The 20,472-nt window shown below is 50.3% G+C and overlaps 26 non-coding genes across 26 annotated transcripts; 17 read left to right on the top strand and 9 right to left on the bottom strand.

Moving 5' to 3' along the window:
- Window positions 1-416: 416 nt before the first annotated feature.
- On the bottom strand, window positions 417-488 carry trnae-cuc (transfer RNA glutamic acid (anticodon CUC)). Its single transcript has one exon. It is a non-coding gene; the product is annotated as a tRNA-Glu (tRNA).
- Window positions 489-610: 122 nt separating this feature from the next.
- trnag-gcc (transfer RNA glycine (anticodon GCC)) lies at window positions 611-681 on the top strand. Its single transcript has one exon. It is a non-coding gene; the product is annotated as a tRNA-Gly (tRNA).
- A 587-nt stretch (window positions 682-1,268) lies between these two features.
- On the top strand, window positions 1,269-1,341 carry trnam-cau (transfer RNA methionine (anticodon CAU)). The gene has a single exon. It is a non-coding gene; the product is annotated as a tRNA-Met (tRNA).
- Window positions 1,342-2,525: 1,184 nt separating this feature from the next.
- trnae-cuc (transfer RNA glutamic acid (anticodon CUC)) lies at window positions 2,526-2,597 on the bottom strand. Its single transcript has one exon. It is a non-coding gene; the product is annotated as a tRNA-Glu (tRNA).
- Window positions 2,598-2,719: 122 nt separating this feature from the next.
- trnag-gcc (transfer RNA glycine (anticodon GCC)) lies at window positions 2,720-2,790 on the top strand. The gene has a single exon. It is a non-coding gene; the product is annotated as a tRNA-Gly (tRNA).
- A 587-nt stretch (window positions 2,791-3,377) lies between these two features.
- trnam-cau (transfer RNA methionine (anticodon CAU)) lies at window positions 3,378-3,450 on the top strand. Its single transcript has one exon. It is a non-coding gene; the product is annotated as a tRNA-Met (tRNA).
- A 1,184-nt stretch (window positions 3,451-4,634) lies between these two features.
- Window positions 4,635-4,706, bottom strand: trnae-cuc (transfer RNA glutamic acid (anticodon CUC)). Its single transcript has one exon. It is a non-coding gene; the product is annotated as a tRNA-Glu (tRNA).
- A 122-nt stretch (window positions 4,707-4,828) lies between these two features.
- On the top strand, window positions 4,829-4,899 carry trnag-gcc (transfer RNA glycine (anticodon GCC)). The gene has a single exon. It is a non-coding gene; the product is annotated as a tRNA-Gly (tRNA).
- A 587-nt stretch (window positions 4,900-5,486) lies between these two features.
- On the top strand, window positions 5,487-5,559 carry trnam-cau (transfer RNA methionine (anticodon CAU)). Its single transcript has one exon. It is a non-coding gene; the product is annotated as a tRNA-Met (tRNA).
- Window positions 5,560-6,743: 1,184 nt separating this feature from the next.
- trnae-cuc (transfer RNA glutamic acid (anticodon CUC)) lies at window positions 6,744-6,815 on the bottom strand. The gene has a single exon. It is a non-coding gene; the product is annotated as a tRNA-Glu (tRNA).
- Window positions 6,816-6,937: 122 nt separating this feature from the next.
- Window positions 6,938-7,008, top strand: trnag-gcc (transfer RNA glycine (anticodon GCC)). The gene has a single exon. It is a non-coding gene; the product is annotated as a tRNA-Gly (tRNA).
- A 587-nt stretch (window positions 7,009-7,595) lies between these two features.
- Window positions 7,596-7,668, top strand: trnam-cau (transfer RNA methionine (anticodon CAU)). The gene has a single exon. It is a non-coding gene; the product is annotated as a tRNA-Met (tRNA).
- Window positions 7,669-8,852: 1,184 nt separating this feature from the next.
- Window positions 8,853-8,924, bottom strand: trnae-cuc (transfer RNA glutamic acid (anticodon CUC)). The gene has a single exon. It is a non-coding gene; the product is annotated as a tRNA-Glu (tRNA).
- Window positions 8,925-9,069: 145 nt separating this feature from the next.
- On the top strand, window positions 9,070-9,140 carry trnag-gcc (transfer RNA glycine (anticodon GCC)). The gene has a single exon. It is a non-coding gene; the product is annotated as a tRNA-Gly (tRNA).
- A 587-nt stretch (window positions 9,141-9,727) lies between these two features.
- trnam-cau (transfer RNA methionine (anticodon CAU)) lies at window positions 9,728-9,800 on the top strand. Its single transcript has one exon. It is a non-coding gene; the product is annotated as a tRNA-Met (tRNA).
- Window positions 9,801-10,984: 1,184 nt separating this feature from the next.
- On the bottom strand, window positions 10,985-11,056 carry trnae-cuc (transfer RNA glutamic acid (anticodon CUC)). Its single transcript has one exon. It is a non-coding gene; the product is annotated as a tRNA-Glu (tRNA).
- A 122-nt stretch (window positions 11,057-11,178) lies between these two features.
- On the top strand, window positions 11,179-11,249 carry trnag-gcc (transfer RNA glycine (anticodon GCC)). Its single transcript has one exon. It is a non-coding gene; the product is annotated as a tRNA-Gly (tRNA).
- A 587-nt stretch (window positions 11,250-11,836) lies between these two features.
- Window positions 11,837-11,909, top strand: trnam-cau (transfer RNA methionine (anticodon CAU)). Its single transcript has one exon. It is a non-coding gene; the product is annotated as a tRNA-Met (tRNA).
- A 1,184-nt stretch (window positions 11,910-13,093) lies between these two features.
- On the bottom strand, window positions 13,094-13,165 carry trnae-cuc (transfer RNA glutamic acid (anticodon CUC)). The gene has a single exon. It is a non-coding gene; the product is annotated as a tRNA-Glu (tRNA).
- Window positions 13,166-13,287: 122 nt separating this feature from the next.
- trnag-gcc (transfer RNA glycine (anticodon GCC)) lies at window positions 13,288-13,358 on the top strand. Its single transcript has one exon. It is a non-coding gene; the product is annotated as a tRNA-Gly (tRNA).
- Window positions 13,359-13,945: 587 nt separating this feature from the next.
- trnam-cau (transfer RNA methionine (anticodon CAU)) lies at window positions 13,946-14,018 on the top strand. Its single transcript has one exon. It is a non-coding gene; the product is annotated as a tRNA-Met (tRNA).
- Window positions 14,019-15,202: 1,184 nt separating this feature from the next.
- On the bottom strand, window positions 15,203-15,274 carry trnae-cuc (transfer RNA glutamic acid (anticodon CUC)). The gene has a single exon. It is a non-coding gene; the product is annotated as a tRNA-Glu (tRNA).
- Window positions 15,275-15,396: 122 nt separating this feature from the next.
- Window positions 15,397-15,467, top strand: trnag-gcc (transfer RNA glycine (anticodon GCC)). Its single transcript has one exon. It is a non-coding gene; the product is annotated as a tRNA-Gly (tRNA).
- A 587-nt stretch (window positions 15,468-16,054) lies between these two features.
- Window positions 16,055-16,127, top strand: trnam-cau (transfer RNA methionine (anticodon CAU)). The gene has a single exon. It is a non-coding gene; the product is annotated as a tRNA-Met (tRNA).
- Window positions 16,128-17,311: 1,184 nt separating this feature from the next.
- Window positions 17,312-17,383, bottom strand: trnae-cuc (transfer RNA glutamic acid (anticodon CUC)). Its single transcript has one exon. It is a non-coding gene; the product is annotated as a tRNA-Glu (tRNA).
- Window positions 17,384-17,505: 122 nt separating this feature from the next.
- trnag-gcc (transfer RNA glycine (anticodon GCC)) lies at window positions 17,506-17,576 on the top strand. The gene has a single exon. It is a non-coding gene; the product is annotated as a tRNA-Gly (tRNA).
- Window positions 17,577-20,472: the final 2,896 nt, after the last annotated feature.

Genomic DNA, 20,472 nt, shown 5'->3' with positions numbered 1-20,472 from the left:
TGCATCCATTTTAAGCGTCTTGAGAGGAGACTTTGGAGAGTGGCGCGAATTCAGCGGGACAATTGGCGGACGTGCAAGGGTTGTTAGCTCAGCGGTAGAATTGTCGCCTGCCATGCGTAAGTCTCAAAAACTGGAGGTGTTGGGCTCTACCGTCACCCGAGGCATGTTTTGATGCGCAGTTCGGCCACACATTTTAGGATCTCCTGTCACACACTTCGCCTCCAAGACGGCAGCCCATCCTGGGCTTGAAGAACTGGCAACTCTGCTTCATTTGTTGACGGCTTCAACGAATGGTCCGTTTTGGGGGGAGATGGTGCCTTGAGTTTCGCGTGATACACAGTACGTGGCAAAGGCAACCCATCCATTGTCTACCGCTTGTCCCTTTCGGGTAAGCCGGAGCTGGGTCAAAATACAGTTTCCCTGACCGGGAATCGAACCCGGGCCACGGCGGTGAGAGCGCCGAATCCTGACCACTAGACCATCAGGGAGCTGAGACAGAGGTGTCTTGATGAGTGACGCGTGGCTGTATCGGGCTACATTTTCCGTTGCGCCTCGAGAGGAGCGCTTGGGCAATGGCGCGAATTCGGTGGGAAAACTGGCACGTCTGTGAGCATTGGTGGTTCAGTGGTAGAATTCTCGCCTGCCACGCGGGAGGCCCGGGTTCGATTCCCGGCCAATGCACAGTTCCTTTATGCGTGGGGCCTTGGGGGGCATTAAGTTTGTTCTCGGTCGCGGCCAGACGGCATCAAGATTTGGAACAAGAAGTCTGTGCAAACCAAACTTGGGTTGGACATCGTATCTGCATTAAGTCAAGATGTTGTTGAGAGGAGACTTTGGAGAGTGGCGCGAATTCGGCGCAACAATTGGCAGACTTAGAATTGTCGCCTGCCAGCGGGTGACTGAATATATGTTTACAGACATTGCTGGTAAATCCGTGTGTCTTATTAGTGGAGCTAATGTGGCTGTAATTAAGGAATTTAATTTAAGACGGCACTACGAGACAAAAGAAGAATGGTCCGTTTTGGGGGAAGATGGTGTCTTGAGCCTCACTTGATACACAGTACGTGGCAAAGGCAACCCATCCATTGTGTACCGCTTGTCCCTTTCGGGTTAGCCGGAGCTGGGAGATTTTTAGGATCTCCTGTGGCACTCTTCACCTCCAAAACCCGTTCAGGGCTTAAATACCTGGGGACTTGCCTTTGTTTGTCCAAGTTGAATTTTTTTTCCGTGCAGCTTCGAGAAATCGTCCATTTTCTGGTTGGCTCTCAGCCTCGTTGGCGCAGTAGGCAGCGCGTCAGTCTCATAATCTGAAGGTCGTGAGTTCGAGCCTCACACGAGGCAGGTGTTTTGGTACAGACTTGGTCCATCCATTTTGTACCACTTCTACCCATTTCGAGGACGCTGGAGCCAAAGAACCATCCGTTTGTAGTGGATTTTCAGCCTCCTCTTATGCGAGATCTAGAACAGGGATCAATGCAAATCATTCTGCCATTGCCCGTGGAAAGCCTTCCCGTCTCTTTGATTTCAAGACTCACACGTGGCAGGCGATCTTCCCCTATGGATGCGTGCCGGCCCTCTGGAACCACTTCATCCAACTTTCACCACAATTCCTCTTTCTTTTCTCAGGTCAGAATTGCGGGGCACCACACGTTGGCTCCCAAATGACTCCTACCTGTTATTTCTTCGTGGACACTTTGTCCAGGTAGGGTTAGGAATGTCTTTGCATTGGAAGCGGATGAGCAAGGGCTGATAATTGGTTATCAGCAGCTCCCGAGCTGAGTCTCTGGAGGTTGCCTGGAGTTCCTTTGCCAACAGGGTCCATTGAGAGAGATAATTTGAAGTCATTCTTGCCTGACTGGTAAGTTGGAACAAGAAGTCTGTGCAAACCAAACTTGGCTTGGACATCGTATCTGCATTAAGTCAAGATGTTGTTGAGAGGAGACTTTGGAGAGTGGCGCGAATTCGGCGGGACAATTGGCAGACTTGTAAGGGCTGGTGGCTCAGCAGTAGAACTGTCGCCTGCCACCCGTGAATCTCGAAATCAGAAGGTAGTGACTTGTAGCCTCACGCAAGCGATGTGCTTTGATGCACAGTACGTGACAGAGTTTGTGCATCCATTTTAAGCGTCTTGAGAGGAGACTTTGGAGAGTGGCGCGAATTCAGCGGGACAATTGGCGGACGTGCAAGGGTTGTTAGCTCAGCGGTAGAATTGTCGCCTGCCATGCGTAAGTCTCAAAAACTGGAGGTGTTGGGCTCTACCGTCACCCGAGGCATGTTTTGATGCGCAGTTCGGCCACACATTTTAGGATCTCCTGTCACACACTTCGCCTCCAAGACGGCAGCCCATCCTGGGCTTGAAGAACTGGCAACTCTGCTTCATTTGTTGACGGCTTCAACGAATGGTCCGTTTTGGGGGGAGATGGTGCCTTGAGTTTCGCGTGATACACAGTACGTGGCAAAGGCAACCCATCCATTGTCTACCGCTTGTCCCTTTCGGGTAAGCCGGAGCTGGGTCAAAATACAGTTTCCCTGACCGGGAATCGAACCCGGGCCGCGGCGGTGAGAGCGCCGAATCCTGACCACTAGACCATCAGGGAGCTGAGACAGAGGTGCCTTGATGAGTGACGCGTGGCTGTATCGGGCTACATTTTCCGTTGCGCCTCGAGAGGAGCGCTTGGGCAATGGCGCGAATTCGGTGGGAAAACTGGCACGTCTGTGAGCATTGGTGGTTCAGTGGTAGAATTCTCGCCTGCCACGCGGGAGGCCCGGGTTCGATTCCCGGCCAATGCACAGTTCCTTTATGCGTGGGGCCTTGGGGGGCATTAAGTTTGTTCTCGGTCGCGGCCAGACGGCATCAAGATTTGGAACAAGAAGTCTGTGCAAACCAAACTTGGGTTGGACATCGTATCTGCATTAAGTCAAGATGTTGTTGAGAGGAGACTTTGGAGAGTGGCGCGAATTCGGCGCAACAATTGGCAGACTTAGAATTGTCGCCTGCCAGCGGGTGACTGAATATATGTTTACAGACATTGCTGGTAAATCCGTGTGTCTTATTAGTGGAGCTAATGTGGCTGTAATTAAGGAATTTAATTTAAGACGGCACTACGAGACAAAAGAAGAATGGTCCGTTTTGGGGGAAGATGGTGTCTTGAGCCTCACTTGATACACAGTACGTGGCAAAGGCAACCCATCCATTGTGTACCGCTTGTCCCTTTCGGGTTAGCCGGAGCTGGGAGATTTTTAGGATCTCCTGTGGCACTCTTCACCTCCAAAACCCGTTCAGGGCTTAAATACCTGGGGACTTGCCTTTGTTTGTCCAAGTTGAATTTTTTTTCCGTGCAGCTTCGAGAAATCGTCCATTTTCTGGTTGGCTCTCAGCCTCGTTGGCGCAGTAGGCAGCGCGTCAGTCTCATAATCTGAAGGTCGTGAGTTCGAGCCTCACACGAGGCAGGTGTTTTGGTACAGACTTGGTCCATCCATTTTGTACCACTTCTACCCATTTCGAGGACGCTGGAGCCAAAGAACCATCCGTTTGTAGTGGATTTTCAGCCTCCTCTTATGCGAGATCTAGAACAGGGATCAATGCAAATCATTCTGCCATTGCCCGTGGAAAGCCTTCCCGTCTCTTTGATTTCAAGACTCACACGTGGCAGGCGATCTTCCCCTATGGATGCGTGCCGGCCCTCTGGAACCACTTCATCCAACTTTCACCACAATTCCTCTTTCTTTTCTCAGGTCAGAATTGCGGGGCACCACACGTTGGCTCCCAAATGACTCCTACCTGTTATTTCTTCGTGGACACTTTGTCCAGGTAGGGTTAGGAATGTCTTTGCATTGGAAGCGGATGAGCAAGGGCTGATAATTGGTTATCAGCAGCTCCCGAGCTGAGTCTCTGGAGGTTGCCTGGAGTTCCTTTGCCAACAGGGTCCATTGAGAGAGATAATTTGAAGTCATTCTTGCCTGACTGGTAAGTTGGAACAAGAAGTCTGTGCAAACCAAACTTGGCTTGGACATCGTATCTGCATTAAGTCAAGATGTTGTTGAGAGGAGACTTTGGAGAGTGGCGCGAATTCGGCGGGACAATTGGCAGACTTGTAAGGGCTGGTGGCTCAGCAGTAGAACTGTCGCCTGCCACCCGTGAATCTCGAAATCAGAAGGTAGTGACTTGTAGCCTCACGCAAGCGATGTGCTTTGATGCACAGTACGTGACAGAGTTTGTGCATCCATTTTAAGCGTCTTGAGAGGAGACTTTGGAGAGTGGCGCGAATTCAGCGGGACAATTGGCGGACGTGCAAGGGTTGTTAGCTCAGCGGTAGAATTGTCGCCTGCCATGCGTAAGTCTCAAAAACTGGAGGTGTTGGGCTCTACCGTCACCCGAGGCATGTTTTGATGCGCAGTTCGGCCACACATTTTAGGATCTCCTGTCACACACTTCGCCTCCAAGACGGCAGCCCATCCTGGGCTTGAAGAACTGGCAACTCTGCTTCATTTGTTGACGGCTTCAACGAATGGTCCGTTTTGGGGGGAGATGGTGCCTTGAGTTTCGCGTGATACACAGTACGTGGCAAAGGCAACCCATCCATTGTCTACCGCTTGTCCCTTTCGGGTAAGCCGGAGCTGGGTCAAAATACAGTTTCCCTGACCGGGAATCGAACCCGGGCCATGGCGGTGAGAGCGCCGAATCCTGACCACTAGACCATCAGGGAGCTGAGACAGAGGTGTCTTGATGAGTGACGCGTGGCTGTATCGGGCTACATTTTCCGTTGCGCCTCGAGAGGAGCGCTTGGGCAATGGCGTGAATTCGGTGGGAAAACTGGCACGTCTGTGAGCATTGGTGGTTCAGTGGTAGAATTCTCGCCTGCCACGCGGGAGGCCCGGGTTCGATTCCCGGCCAATGCACAGTTCCTTTATGCGTGGGGCCTTGGGGGGCATTAAGTTTGTTCTCGGTCGCGGCCAGACGGCATCAAGATTTGGAACAAGAAGTCTGTGCAAACCAAACTTGGGTTGGACATCGTATCTGCATTAAGTCAAGATGTTGTTGAGAGGAGACTTTGGAGAGTGGCGCGAATTCGGCGCAACAATTGGCAGACTTAGAATTGTCGCCTGCCAGCGGGTGACTGAATATATGTTTACAGACATTGCTGGTAAATCCGTGTGTCTTATTAGTGGAGCTAATGTGGCTGTAATTAAGGAATTTAATTTAAGACGGCACTACGAGACAAAAGAAGAATGGTCCGTTTTGGGGGAAGATGGTGTCTTGAGCCTCACTTGATACACAGTACGTGGCAAAGGCAACCCATCCATTGTGTACCGCTTGTCCCTTTCGGGTTAGCCGGAGCTGGGAGATTTTTAGGATCTCCTGTGGCACTCTTCACCTCCAAAACCCGTTCAGGGCTTAAATACCTGGGGACTTGCCTTTGTTTGTCCAAGTTGAATTTTTTTTCCGTGCAGCTTCGAGAAATCGTCCATTTTCTGGTTGGCTCTCAGCCTCGTTGGCGCAGTAGGCAGCGCGTCAGTCTCATAATCTGAAGGTCGTGAGTTCGAGCCTCACACGAGGCAGGTGTTTTGGTACAGACTTGGTCCATCCATTTTGTACCACTTCTACCCATTTCGAGGACGCTGGAGCCAAAGAACCATCCGTTTGTAGTGGATTTTCAGCCTCCTCTTATGCGAGATCTAGAACAGGGATCAATGCAAATCATTCTGCCATTGCCCGTGGAAAGCCTTCCCGTCTCTTTGATTTCAAGACTCACACGTGGCAGGCGATCTTCCCCTATGGATGCGTGCCGGCCCTCTGGAACCACTTCATCCAACTTTCACCACAATTCCTCTTTCTTTTCTCAGGTCAGAATTGCGGGGCACCACACGTTGGCTCCCAAATGACTCCTACCTGTTATTTCTTCGTGGACACTTTGTCCAGGTAGGGTTAGGAATGTCTTTGCATTGGAAGCGGATGAGCAAGGGCTGATAATTGGTTATCAGCAGCTCCCGAGCTGAGTCTCTGGAGGTTGCCTGGAGTTCCTTTGCCAACAGGGTCCATTGAGAGAGATAATTTGAAGTCATTCTTGCCTGACTGGTAAGTTGGAACAAGAAGTCTGTGCAAACCAAACTTGGCTTGGACATCGTATCTGCATTAAGTCAAGATGTTGTTGAGAGGAGACTTTGGAGAGTGGCGCGAATTCGGCGGGACAATTGGCAGACTTGTAAGGGCTGGTGGCTCAGCAGTAGAACTGTCGCCTGCCACCCGTGAATCTCGAAATCAGAAGGTAGTGACTTGTAGCCTCACGCAAGCGATGTGCTTTGATGCACAGTACGTGACAGAGTTTGTGCATCCATTTTAAGCGTCTTGAGAGGAGACTTTGGAGAGTGGCGCGAATTCAGCGGGACAATTGGCGGACGTGCAAGGGTTGTTAGCTCAGCGGTAGAATTGTCGCCTGCCATGCGTAAGTCTCAAAAACTGGAGGTGTTGGGCTCTACCGTCACCCGAGGCATGTTTTGATGCGCAGTTCGGCCACACATTTTAGGATCTCCTGTCACACACTTCGCCTCCAAGACGGCAGCCCATCCTGGGCTTGAAGAACTGGCAACTCTGCTTCATTTGTTGACGGCTTCAACGAATGGTCCGTTTTGGGGGGAGATGGTGCCTTGAGTTTCGCGTGATACACAGTACGTGGCAAAGGCAACCCATCCATTGTCTACCGCTTGTCCCTTTCGGGTAAGCCGGAGCTGGGTCAAAATACAGTTTCCCTGACCGGGAATCGAACCCGGGCCGCGGCGGTGAGAGCGCCGAATCCTGACCACTAGACCATCAGGGAGCTGAGACAGAGGTGTCTTGATGAGTGACGCGTGGCTGTATCGGGCTACATTTTCCGTTGCGCCTCGAGAGGAGCGCTTGGGCAATGGCGCGAATTCGGTGGGAAAACTGGCACGTCTGTGAGCATTGGTGGTTCAGTGGTAGAATTCTCGCCTGCCACGCGGGAGGCCCGGGTTCGATTCCCGGCCAATGCACAGTTCCTTTATGCGTGGGGCCTTGGGGGGCATTAAGTTTGTTCTCGGTCGCGGCCAGACGGCATCAAGATTTGGAACAAGAAGTCTGTGCAAACCAAACTTGGGTTGGACATCGTATCTGCATTAAGTCAAGATGTTGTTGAGAGGAGACTTTGGAGAGTGGCGCGAATTCGGCGCAACAATTGGCAGACTTAGAATTGTCGCCTGCCAGCGGGTGACTGAATATATGTTTACAGACATTGCTGGTAAATCCGTGTGTCTTATTAGTGGAGCTAATGTGGCTGTAATTAAGGAATTTAATTTAAGACGGCACTACGAGACAAAAGAAGAATGGTCCGTTTTGGGGGAAGATGGTGTCTTGAGCCTCACTTGATACACAGTACGTGGCAAAGGCAACCCATCCATTGTGTACCGCTTGTCCCTTTTGGGTTAGCCGGAGCTGGGAGATTTTTAGGATCTCCTGTGGCACTCTTCACCTCCAAAACCCGTTCAGGGCTTAAATACCTGGGGACTTGCCTTTGTTTGTCCAAGTTGAATTTTTTTTCCGTGCAGCTTCGAGAAATCGTCCATTTTCTGGTTGGCTCTCAGCCTCGTTGGCGCAGTAGGCAGAGCGTCAGTCTCATAATCTGAAGGTCGTGAGTTCGAGCCTCACACGAGGCAGGTGTTTTGGTACAGACTTGGTCCATCCATTTTGTACCACTTCTACCCATTTCGAGGACGCTGGAGCCAAAGAACCATCCGTTTGTAGTGGATTTTCAGCCTCCTCTTATGCGAGATCTAGAACAGGGATCAATGCAAATCATTCTGCCATTGCCCGTGGAAAGCCTTCCCGTCTCTTTGATTTCAAGACTCACACGTGGCAGGCGATCTTCCCCTATGGATGCGTGCCGGCCCTCTGGAACCACTTCATCCAACTTTCACCACAATTCCTCTTTCTTTTCTCAGGTCAGAATTGCGGGGCACCACACGTTGGCTCCCAAATGACTCCTACCTGTTATTTCTTCGTGGACACTTTGTCCAGGTAGGGTTAGGAATGTCTTTGCATTGGAAGCGGATGAGCAAGGGCTGATAATTGGTTATCAGCAGCTCCCGAGCTGAGTCTCTGGAGGTTGCCTGGAGTTCCTTTGCCAACAGGGTCCATTGAGAGAGATAATTTGAAGTCATTCTTGCCTGACTGGTAAGTTGGAACAAGAAGTCTGTGCAAACCAAACTTGGCTTGGACATCGTATCTGCATTAAGTCAAGATGTTGTTGAGAGGAGACTTTGGAGAGTGGCGCGAATTCGGCGGGACAATTGGCAGACTTGTAAGGGCTGGTGGCTCAGCAGTAGAACTGTCGCCTGCCACCCGTGAATCTCGAAATCAGAAGGTAGTGACTTGTAGCCTCACGCAAGCGATGTGCTTTGATGCACAGTACGTGACAGAGTTTGTGCATCCATTTTAAGCGTCTTGAGAGGAGACTTTGGAGAGTGGCGCGAATTCAGCGGGACAATTGGCGGACGTGCAAGGGTTGTTAGCTCAGCGGTAGAATTGTCGCCTGCCATGCGTAAGTCTCAAAAACTGGAGGTGTTGGGCTCTACCGTCACCCGAGGCATGTTTTGATGCGCAGTTCGGCCACACATTTTAGGATCTCCTGTCACACACTTCGCCTCCAAGACGGCAGCCCATCCTGGGCTTGAAGAACTGGCAACTCTGCTTCATTTGTTGACGGCTTCAACGAATGGTCCGTTTTGGGGGGAGATGGTGCCTTGAGTTTCGCGTGATACACAGTACGTGGCAAAGGCAACCCATCCATTGTCTACCGCTTGTCCCTTTCGGGTAAGCCGGAGCTGGGTCAAAATACAGTTTCCCTGACCGGGAATCGAACCCAGGCCGCGGCGGTGAGAGCGCCGAATCCTGACCACTAGACCATCAGGGAGCTGAGACAGAGGTGCCTTGATGAGTGACGCGTGGCTGTATCGGGCTACATTTTCCGTTGCGCCTCGAGAGGAGCGCTTGGGCAATGGCGCGAATTCGGTGGGAAAACTGGCGCGAATTCGGTGGGAAAACTGGCACGTCTGTGAGCATTGGTGGTTCAGTGGTAGAATTCTCGCCTGCCACGCGGGAGGCCCGGGTTCGATTCCCGGCCAATGCACAGTTCCTTTATGCGTGGGGCCTTGGGGGGCATTAAGTTTGTTCTCGGTCGCGGCCAGACGGCATCAAGATTTGGAACAAGAAGTCTGTGCAAACCAAACTTGGGTTGGACATCGTATCTGCATTAAGTCAAGATGTTGTTGAGAGGAGACTTTGGAGAGTGGCGCGAATTCGGCGCAACAATTGGCAGACTTAGAATTGTCGCCTGCCAGCGGGTGACTGAATATATGTTTACAGACATTGCTGGTAAATCCGTGTGTCTTATTAGTGGAGCTAATGTGGCTGTAATTAAGGAATTTAATTTAAGACGGCACTACGAGACAAAAGAAGAATGGTCCGTTTTGGGGGAAGATGGTGTCTTGAGCCTCACTTGATACACAGTACGTGGCAAAGGCAACCCATCCATTGTGTACCGCTTGTCCCTTTCGGGTTAGCCGGAGCTGGGAGATTTTTAGGATCTCCTGTGGCACTCTTCACCTCCAAAACCCGTTCAGGGCTTAAATACCTGGGGACTTGCCTTTGTTTGTCCAAGTTGAATTTTTTTTCCGTGCAGCTTCGAGAAATCGTCCATTTTCTTGTTGGCTCTCAGCCTCGTTGGCGCAGTAGGCAGCGCGTCAGTCTCATAATCTGAAGGTCGTGAGTTCGAGCCTCACACGAGGCAGGTGTTTTGGTACAGACTTGGTCCATCCATTTTGTACCACTTCTACCCATTTCGAGGACGCTGGAGCCAAAGAACCATCCGTTTGTAGTGGATTTTCAGCCTCCTCTTATGCGAGATCTAGAACAGGGATCAATGCAAATCATTCTGCCATTGCCCGTGGAAAGCCTTCCCGTCTCTTTGATTTCAAGACTCACACGTGGCAGGCGATCTTCCCCTATGGATGCGTGCCGGCCCTCTGGAACCACTTCATCCAACTTTCACCACAATTCCTCTTTCTTTTCTCAGGTCAGAATTGCGGGGCACCACACGTTGGCTCCCAAATGACTCCTACCTGTTATTTCTTCGTGGACACTTTGTCCAGGTAGGGTTAGGAATGTCTTTGCATTGGAAGCGGATGAGCAAGGGCTGATAATTGGTTATCAGCAGCTCCCGAGCTGAGTCTCTGGAGGTTGCCTGGAGTTCCTTTGCCAACAGGGTCCATTGAGAGAGATAATTTGAAGTCATTCTTGCCTGACTGGTAAGTTGGAACAAGAAGTCTGTGCAAACCAAACTTGGCTTGGACATCGTATCTGCATTAAGTCAAGATGTTGTTGAGAGGAGACTTTGGAGAGTGGCGCGAATTCGGCGGGACAATTGGCAGACTTGTAAGGGCTGGTGGCTCAGCAGTAGAACTGTCGCCTGCCACCCGTGAATCTCGAAATCAGAAGGTAGTGACTTGTAGCCTCACGCAAGCGATGTGCTTTGATGCACAGTACGTGACAGAGTTTGTGCATCCATTTTAAGCGTCTTGAGAGGAGACTTTGGAGAGTGGCGCGAATTCAGCGGGACAATTGGCGGACGTGCAAGGGTTGTTAGCTCAGCGGTAGAATTGTCGCCTGCCATGCGTAAGTCTCAAAAACTGGAGGTGTTGGGCTCTACCGTCACCCGAGGCATGTTTTGATGCGCAGTTCGGCCACACATTTTAGGATCTCCTGTCACACACTTCGCCTCCAAGACGGCAGCCCATCCTGGGCTTGAAGAACTGGCAACTCTGCTTCATTTGTTGACGGCTTCAACGAATGGTCCGTTTTGGGGGGAGATGGTGCCTTGAGTTTCGCGTGATACACAGTACGTGGCAAAGGCAACCCATCCATTGTCTACCGCTTGTCCCTTTCGGGTAAGCCGGAGCTGGGTCAAAATACAGTTTCCCTGACCGGGAATCGAACCCGGGCCGCGGCGGTGAGAGCGCCGAATCCTGACCACTAGACCATCAGGGAGCTGAGACAGAGGTGTCTTGATGAGTGACGCGTGGCTGTATCGGGCTACATTTTCCGTTGCGCCTCGAGAGGAGCGCTTGGGCAATGGCGCGAATTCGGTGGGAAAACTGGCACGTCTGTGAGCATTGGTGGTTCAGTGGTAGAATTCTCGCCTGCCACGCGGGAGGCCCGGGTTCGATTCCCGGCCAATGCACAGTTCCTTTATGCGTGGGGCCTTGGGGGGCATTAAGTTTGTTCTCGGTCGCGGCCAGACGGCATCAAGATTTGGAACAAGAAGTCTGTGCAAACCAAACTTGGGTTGGACATCGTATCTGCATTAAGTCAAGATGTTGTTGAGAGGAGACTTTGGAGAGTGGCGCGAATTCGGCGCAACAATTGGCAGACTTAGAATTGTCGCCTGCCAGCGGGTGACTGAATATATGTTTACAGACATTGCTGGTAAATCCGTGTGTCTTATTAGTGGAGCTAATGTGGCTGTAATTAAGGAATTTAATTTAAGACGGCACTACGAGACAAAAGAAGAATGGTCCGTTTTGGGGGAAGATGGTGTCTTGAGCCTCACTTGATACACAGTACGTGGCAAAGGCAACCCATCCATTGTGTACCGCTTGTCCCTTTCGGGTTAGCCGGAGCTGGGAGATTTTTAGGATCTCCTGTGGCACTCTTCACCTCCAAAACCCGTTCAGGGCTTAAATACCTGGGGACTTGCCTTTGTTTGTCCAAGTTGAATTTTTTTTCCGTGCAGCTTCGAGAAATCGTCCATTTTCTGGTTGGCTCTCAGCCTCGTTGGCGCAGTAGGCAGCGCGTCAGTCTCATAATCTGAAGGTCGTGAGTTCGAGCCTCACACGAGGCAGGTGTTTTGGTACAGACTTGGTCCATCCATTTTGTACCACTTCTACCCATTTCGAGGACGCTGGAGCCAAAGAACCATCCGTTTGTAGTGGATTTTCAGCCTCCTCTTATGCGAGATCTAGAACAGGGATCAATGCAAATCATTCTGCCATTGCCCGTGGAAAGCCTTCCCGTCTCTTTGATTTCAAGACTCACACGTGGCAGGAGATCTTCCCCTATGGATGCGCGCCGGCCCTCTGGAACCACTTCATCCAACTTTCACCACAATTCCTCTTTCTTTTCTCAGGTCAGAATTGCGGGGCACCACACGTTGGCTCCCAAATGACTCCTACCTGTTATTTCTTCGTGGACACTTTGTCCAGGTAGGGTTAGGAATGTCTTTGCATTGGAAGCGGATGAGCAAGGGCTGATAATTGGTTATCAGCAGCTCCCGAGCTGAGTCTCTGGAGGTTGCCTGGAGTTCCTTTGCCAACAGGGTCCATTGAGAGAGATAATTTGAAGTCATTCTTGCCTGACTGGTAAGTTGGAACAAGAAGTCTGTGCAAACCAAACTTGGCTTGGACATCGTATCTGCATTAAGTCAAGATGTTGTTGAGAGGAGACTTTGGAGAGTGGCGCGAATTCGGCGGGACAATTGGCAGACTTGTAAGGGCTGGTGGCTCAGCAGTAGAACTGTCGCCTGCCACCCGTGAATCTCGAAATCAGAAGGTAGTGACTTGTAGCCTCACGCAAGCGATGTGCTTTGATGCACAGTACGTGACAGAGTTTGTGCATCCATTTTAAGCGTCTTGAGAGGAGACTTTGGAGAGTGGCGCGAATTCAGCGGGACAATTGGCGGACGTGCAAGGGTTGTTAGCTCAGCGGTAGAATTGTCGCCTGCCATGCGTAAGTCTCAAAAACTGGAGGTGTTGGGCTCTACCGTCACCCGAGGCATGTTTTGATGCGCAGTTCGGCCACACATTTTAGGATCTCCTGTCACACACTTCGCCTCCAAGACGGCAGCCCATCCTGGGCTTGAAGAACTGGCAACTCTGCTTCATTTGTTGACGGCTTCAACGAATGGTCCGTTTTGGGGGGAGATGGTGCCTTGAGTTTCGCGTGATACACAGTACGTGGCAAAGGCAACCCATCCATTGTCTACCGCTTGTCCCTTTCGGGTTAGCCGGAGCTGGGTCAAAAAACAGTTTCCCTGACCGGGAATCGAACCCGGGCCGCGGCGGTGAGAGCGCCGAATCCTGACCACTAGACTATCAGGGAGCTGCGACAGAGGTGTCTTGATGAGTGACACGTGGCTGTATCGGGCTACATTTTCCGTTGCGCCTCGAGAGGAGCGCTTGGGCAATGGCGCGAATTCGGTGGGAAAACTGGCACGTCTGTGAGCATTGGTGGTTCAGTGGTAGAACTCTCGCCTGCCACGCGGGAGGCCCGGGTTCGATTCCCGGCCAATGCACAGTTCCTTTATGCGTGGGGCCTTGGGGGGCATTAAGTTTGTTCTCGGTCGCGGCCAGACGGCATCAAGATTTGGAACAAGAAGTCTGTGCAAACCAAACTTGGGTTGGACATCGTATCTGCATTAAGTCAAGATGTTGTTGAGAGGAGACTTTGGAGAGTGGCGCCAATTCGGCGCAACAATTGGCAGACTTAGAATTGTCGCCTGCCAGCGGGTGACTGAATATATGTTTACAGACATTGCTGGTAAATCCGTGTGTCTTATTAGTGGAGCTAATGTGGCTGTAATTAAGGAATTTAATTTAAGACGGCACTACGAGACAAAAGAAGAATGGTCCGTTTTGGGGGAAGATGGTGTCTTGAGCCTCACTTGATACACAGTACGTGGCAAAGGCAACCCATCCATTGTGTACCGCTTGTCCCTTTCGGGTTAGCCGGAGCTGGGAGATTTTTAGGATCTCCTGTGGCACTCTTCACCTCCAAAACCCGTTCAGGGCTTAAATACCTGGGGACTTGCCTTTGTTTGTCCAAGTTGAATTTTTTTTCCGTGCAGCTTCGAGAAATCGTCCATTTTCTGGTTGGCTCTCAGCCTCGTTGGCGCAGTAGGCAGCGCGTCAGTCTCATAATCTGAAGGTCGTGAGTTCGAGCCTCACACGAGGCAGGTGTTTTGGTACAGACTTGGTCCATCCATTTTGTACCACTTCTACCCATTTCGAGGACGCTGGAGCCAAAGAACCATCCGTTTGTAGTGGATTTTCAGCCTCCTCTTATGCGAGATCTAGAACAGGGATCAATGCAAATCATTCTGCCATTGCCCGTGGAAAGCCTTCCCGTCTCTTTGATTTCAAGACTCACACGTGGCAGGCGATCTTCCCCTATGGATGCGTGCCGGCCCTCTGGAACCACTTCATCCAACTTTCACCACAATTCCTCTTTCTTTTCTCAGGTCAGAATTGCGGGGCACCACACGTTGGCTCCCAAATGACTCCTACCTGTTATTTCTTCGTGGACACTTTGTCCAGGTAGGGTTAGGAATGTCTTTGCATTGGAAGCGGATGAGCAAGGGCTGATAATTGGTTATCAGCAGCTCCCGAGCTGAGTCTCTGGAGGTTGCCTGGAGTTCCTTTGCCAACAGGGTCCATTGAGAGAGATAATTTGAAGTCATTCTTGCCTGACTGGTAAGTTGGAACAAGAAGTCTGTGCAAACCAAACTTGGCTTGGACATCGTATCTGCATTAAGTCAAGATGTTGTTGAGAGGAGACTTTGGAGAGTGGCGCGAATTCGGCGGGACAATTGGCAGACTTGTAAGGGCTGGTGGCTCAGCAGTAGAACTGTCGCCTGCCACCCGTGAATCTCGAAATCAGAAGGTAGTGACTTGTAGCCTCACGCAAGCGATGTGCTTTGATGCACAGTACGTGACAGAGTTTGTGCATCCATTTTAAGCGTCTTGAGAGGAGACTTTGGAGAGTGGCGCGAATTCAGCGGGACAATTGGCGGACGTGCAAGGGTTGTTAGCTCAGCGGTAGAATTGTCGCCTGCCATGCGTAAGTCTCAAAAACTGGAGGTGTTGGGCTCTACCGTCACCCGAGGCATGTTTTGATGCGCAGTTCGGCCACACATTTTAGGATCTCCTGTCACACACTTCGCCTCCAAGACGGCAGCCCATCCTGGGCTTGAAGAACTGGCAACTCTGCTTCATTTGTTGACGGCTTCAACGAATGGTCCGTTTTGGGGGGAGATGGTGCCTTGAGTTTCGCGTGATACACAGTACGTGGCAAAGGCAACCCATCCATTGTCTACCGCTTGTCCCTTTCGGGTAAGCCGGAGCTGGGTCAAAATACAGTTTCCCTGACCGGGAATCGAACCCGGGCCGCGGCGGTGAGAGCGCCGAATCCTGACCACTAGACCATCAGGGAGCTGAGACAGAGGTGTCTTGATGAGTGACGCGTGGCTGTATCGGGCTACATTTTCCGTTGCGCCTCGAGAGGAGCGCTTGGGCAATGGCGCGAATTCGGTGGGAAAACTGGCACGTCTGTGAGCATTGGTGGTTCAGTGGTAGAATTCTCACCTGCCACGCGGGAGGCCCGGGTTCGATTCCCGGCCAATGCACAGTTCCTTTATGCGTGGGGCCTTGGGGGGCATTAAGTTTGTTCTCGGTCGCGGCCAGACGGCATCAAGATTTGGAACAAGAAGTCTGTGCAAACCAAACTTGGGTTGGACATCGTATCTGCATTAAGTCAAGATGTTGTTGAGAGGAGACTTTGGAGAGTGGCGCGAATTCGGCGCAACAATTGGCAGACTTAGAATTGTCGCCTGCCAGCGGGTGACTGAATATATGTTTACAGACATTGCTGGTAAATCCGTGTGTCTTATTAGTGGAGCTAATGTGGCTGTAATTAAGGAATTTAATTTAAGACGGCACTACGAGACAAAAGAAGAATGGTCCGTTTTGGGGGAAGATGGTGTCTTGAGCCTCACTTGATACACAGTACGTGGCAAAGGCAACCCATCCATTGTGTACCGCTTGTCCCTTTCGGGTTAGCCGGAGCTGGGAGATTTTTAGGATCTCCTGTGGCACTCTTCACCTCCAAAACCCGTTCAGGGCTTAAATACCTGGGGACTTGCCTTTGTTTGTCCAAGTTGAATTTTTTTTCCGTGCAGCTTCGAGAAATCGTCCATTTTCTGGTTGGCTCTCAGCCTCGTTGGCGCAGTAGGCAGCGCGTCAGTCTCATAATCTGAAGGTCGTGAGTTCGAGCCTCACACGAGGCAGGTGTTTTGGTACAGACTTGGTCCATCCATTTTGTACCACTTCTACCCATTTCGAGGACGCTGGAGCCAAAGAACCATCCGTTTGTAGTGGATTTTCAGCCTCCTCTTATGCGAGATCTAGAACAGGGATCAATGCAAATCATTCTGCCATTGCCCGTGGAAAGCCTTCCCGTCTCTTTGATTTCAAGACTCACACGTGGCAGGCGATCTTCCCCTATGGATGCGTGCCGGCCCTCTGGAACCACTTCATCCAACTTTCACCACAATTCCTCTTTCTTTTCTCAGGTCAGAATTGCGGGGCACCACACGTTGGCTCCCAAATGACTCCTACCTGTTATTTCTTCGTGGACACTTTGTCCAGGTAGGGTTAGGAATGTCTTTGCATTGGAAGCGGATGAGCAAGGGCTGATAATTGGTTATCAGCAGCTCCCGAGCTGAGTCTCTGGAGGTTGCCTGGAGTTCCTTTGCCAACAGGGTCCATTGAGAGAGATAATTTGAAGTCATTCTTGCCTGACTGGTAAGTTGGAACAAGAAGTCTGTGCAAACCAAACTTGGCTTGGACATCGTATCTGCATTAAGTCAAGATGTTGTTGAGAGGAGACTTTGGAGAGTGGCGCGAATTCGGCGGGACAATTGGCAGACTTGTAAGGGCTGGTGGCTCAGCAGTAGAACTGTCGCCTGCCACCCGTGAATCTCGAAATCAGAAGGTAGTGACTTGTAGCCTCACGCAAGCGATGTGCTTTGATGCACAGTACGTGACAGAGTTTGTGCATCCATTTTAAGCGTCTTGAGAGGAGACTTTGGAGAGTGGCGCGAATTCAGCGGGACAATTGGCGGACGTGCAAGGGTTGTTAGCTCAGCGGTAGAATTGTCGCCTGCCATGCGTAAGTCTCAAAAACTGGAGGTGTTGGGCTCTACCGTCACCCGAGGCATGTTTTGATGCGCAGTTCGGCCACACATTTTAGGATCTCCTGTCACACACTTCGCCTCCAAGACGGCAGCCCATCCTGGGCTTGAAGAACTGGCAACTCTGCTTCATTTGTTGACGGCTTCAACGAATGGTCCGTTTTGGGGGGAGATGGTGCCTTGAGTTTCGCGTGATACACAGTACGTGGCAAAGGCAACCCATCCATTGTCTACCGCTTGTCCCTTTCGGGTAAGCCGGAGCTGGGTCAAAAAACAGTTTCCCTGACCGGGAATCGAACCCGGGCCGCGGCGGTGAGAGCGCCGAATCCTGACCACTAGACCATCAGGGAGCTGCGACAGAGGTGTCTTGATGAGTGACGCGTGGCTGTATCGGGCTACATTTTCCGTTGCGCCTCGAGAGGAGCGCTTGGGCAATGGCGCGAATTCGGTGGGAAAACTGGCACGTCTGTGAGCATTGGTGGTTCAGTGGTAGAATTCTCGCCTGCCACGCGGGAGGCCCGGGTTCGATTCCCGGCCAATGCACAGTTCCTTTATGCGTGGGGCCTTGGGGGGCATTAAGTTTGTTCTCGGTCGCGGCCAGACGGCATCAAGATTTGGAACAAGAAGTCTGTGCAAACCAAACTTGGGTTGGACAAGAAGTCTGTGCAAACCAAACTTGGCTTGGACATCGTATCTGCATTAAGTCAAGATGTTGTTGAGAGGAGACTTTGGAGAGTGGCATTAAGTTTGTTCTCGGTCGCGGTCAGACGGCATCAAGATTTCTGCAAGATCACATGGCGGGCTCTCGCTTGTGGGTGCGGCTAGCAGCGTCCCAGAATTTAGAGTTGGATTCACGAGATCAGATGTCTGTGTAGGGTCTCGGTCACGGTTGACGAGATCAGATGTCTGTGTAGGTTCTCGGTCACGGTAGTCTTGAGGTCTTGCAAAGAAGGTAACTGGATTACTTTCACGGTACGTGAAGACTTTTCAATCCTCATCCAAGAGGCTTGTTCAGGCCTGCAGCGATTGATGGAGACTGTCAGGTATTTAATCCCTTCTGGGGTTGTCCTCTTGAGGGTTGTTCACCTACTGTTATTCATATTAGTCATCACTTAGACCTACCCCGACCCCTCAAAGTCCCTCACCCACGATGTCTCTCAGGTGACCTGGTGGTCTATGGTGCCTCCTTGGGCAACGGCATCTGGCGGGAGGTGGGGAAGAGGCCATAACCCAAGTGACCTAAGGCCCAGGGCTCACAGGGCTCACAGCAGTGGGAGTCCCAATGGTGGTGGAAGAGTTTTTTACGGTTGGAGTACAGGTATGTCCGTGGCCCACCCTGTGGTCCCAGTAAAGCGGCCGGGCACCGATAGGGGGCCAGTTCGTCCCCTTGGGGGTAGTTGTACCCTGTACACCATTTGCCCCAGGCGTTCCAGAACCCACAGGGTCCAACCCAGTCACTGTCCAGCTTGGGGCATTCGCCCTTTTTCCTCTGGGGGTTGTACACCCAGACCAGTTCTCTGACGTCAAAATGTTGGCCTCTGGAATGAATGTCTTAATTCCATATCTGCCGCACCCCTGCACTTATCAGTTTGCTCCTAGCAATGTCATGAGCAGACTCCATGCGACCCTGGAGCTTCCTCGCATAGACAAGACCTGGTAGATCCTCATCAGATCCTCACCCACCTATGTCAGGCCCAATAGAACCCCTGCTGGAGGCGGCGGATTGCTTTGGTGACACCAAAGTGGCCAGACCCTGAAGCTCCATGCACTGCACGAAGCACCTTCTCCTGCAGGGCCCGTGGGACCACCAAGTAACACCTCATCTCGCTTGTAACTGGTTCCTTTCAGCCCCTTTGCAGCACTCCATTGTATCTGCATTGCGGCGGTACTGCATTGCGGCGATATGATGGAGTTCAGTTAGGTTATGTTGAAGTACGCCGACTTTATGGTAGCAATCAGGCGGAGACTTTTACTTCCAAAATCAGACATCTTTATTTGTACTGGAAGTAAATAAAGTATTAGTAGTATTAGTAGTAAGATCTGAGGAGCATTTCTCACACACAGACCTTCATAGAGTAAGGGGGGGGGGGGGGGGGGGGGGGGGGCGCTAGCATTTCCAGCACGGGTAACCATTCATTCTGTGGTTTTAATACCTACTTGCATTTTATTTTCCCCAAAAGAAGTTATGTACAAAATGAGGGAGAACACGGCAGGTCCGTACAAAGACAGACTTGACGAAAAAGCAAAAAAAAGGTACGAGGAAACACTCTCTGTGTCTTGAGAGAGATTATGTTTTACATTGCTTAAAAGGGGGGGGGGGGGGGGGATTTTCAGGTGATATATGAAGCAGTGTTAACAGAAACATGGATCAACCCTGTTTTGGCATTGAATGTTAAATTATGACAGTTTCAATAAAGCCTGCAAATTCTTGCATTTATACTGGAGAGCAAAGAAAAGTTAGATGCTACTTGTCTCGCTATTGAAAATCAGTTTCATAAAAACCACATAACAGACATGAAAAAGAATGTGTTTGTAAAACTAGTGGTAACGTGTGAGAACTATAAGACAGACTGTTTTTGCTAGTGAAACAGTTTGTGTTGTTAATCCTGCATGATTCTTGGTCACAACATTTGCATCATGAGAGAAAGGTCATTTTACTCCACACACATGTGGAAAATCATGTAGTTTTATCTGGGATAAAAATCCCGGAATAATTAGTATTTGAGATTCCTGTAGCAACATCACTAAAGAAAAAATATATTTCCATGTCACTTTGCTTTCATTTGAAACTATAAAAATATGAAGTTTTTTATGTAAAACATAAAAACAACAAAAACTTAACATGTTAAAGATGGCCTGATGAAATTTGTGAATATCTAAGTTCATTGGTGTTTCCATCTGAGAGTCTACAGGGCATAGACTGAGGCTGGGTTTTAGAAATACAAGATGGCAACATGAGACAAGGTAACTTTGAGAACATTAACATCTAGTTTAAGGTGTAAGAAGTAAATGCATCACAAAAGCTAAAAAGGAGTTGCTTTCTCTCTAGATTTGCTTAAATATATTACAACTGATTTGAATAGGTTTGATGCATAGTACAAAAAAAAGGTCCATGAAATAGTTCACATCATCTAAGCAAGACTCAATCGGAACCTCAAATGTTAAAATACACTTGCTGATTGTACTTTTATTACATGAGCTAATGTAGATGCTCTAAAAGCACCCTGGCTGACAAAGAAGCACACGTTGGGTGAAACTGTGCTGTAACTTCACATATTGTGAAGTTTTCTGTCTTTTCTTTGAGAAAAGAAAAACAGATAAGTCATAAACGCCTTGCCATACTGATATTATGTAAGTAATGCACACAGATATATGTTAAAAAGGTGAGCTTAACAGTTAAGGTACGGTCCCCGATACAGTCCATACACACTTTGTCATA

Source organism: Neolamprologus brichardi, chromosome 23, assembly GCF_056152115.1.
Source record: "Neolamprologus brichardi isolate AB-2024 chromosome 23, ASM5615211v1, whole genome shotgun sequence".
NCBI classification, from domain to species: domain Eukaryota; kingdom Metazoa; phylum Chordata; class Actinopteri; order Cichliformes; family Cichlidae; genus Neolamprologus; species Neolamprologus brichardi.
The sequence above is the reverse complement of the archived record's forward strand: the minus strand, read 5'-3'. Positions and strand labels throughout refer to the sequence as shown.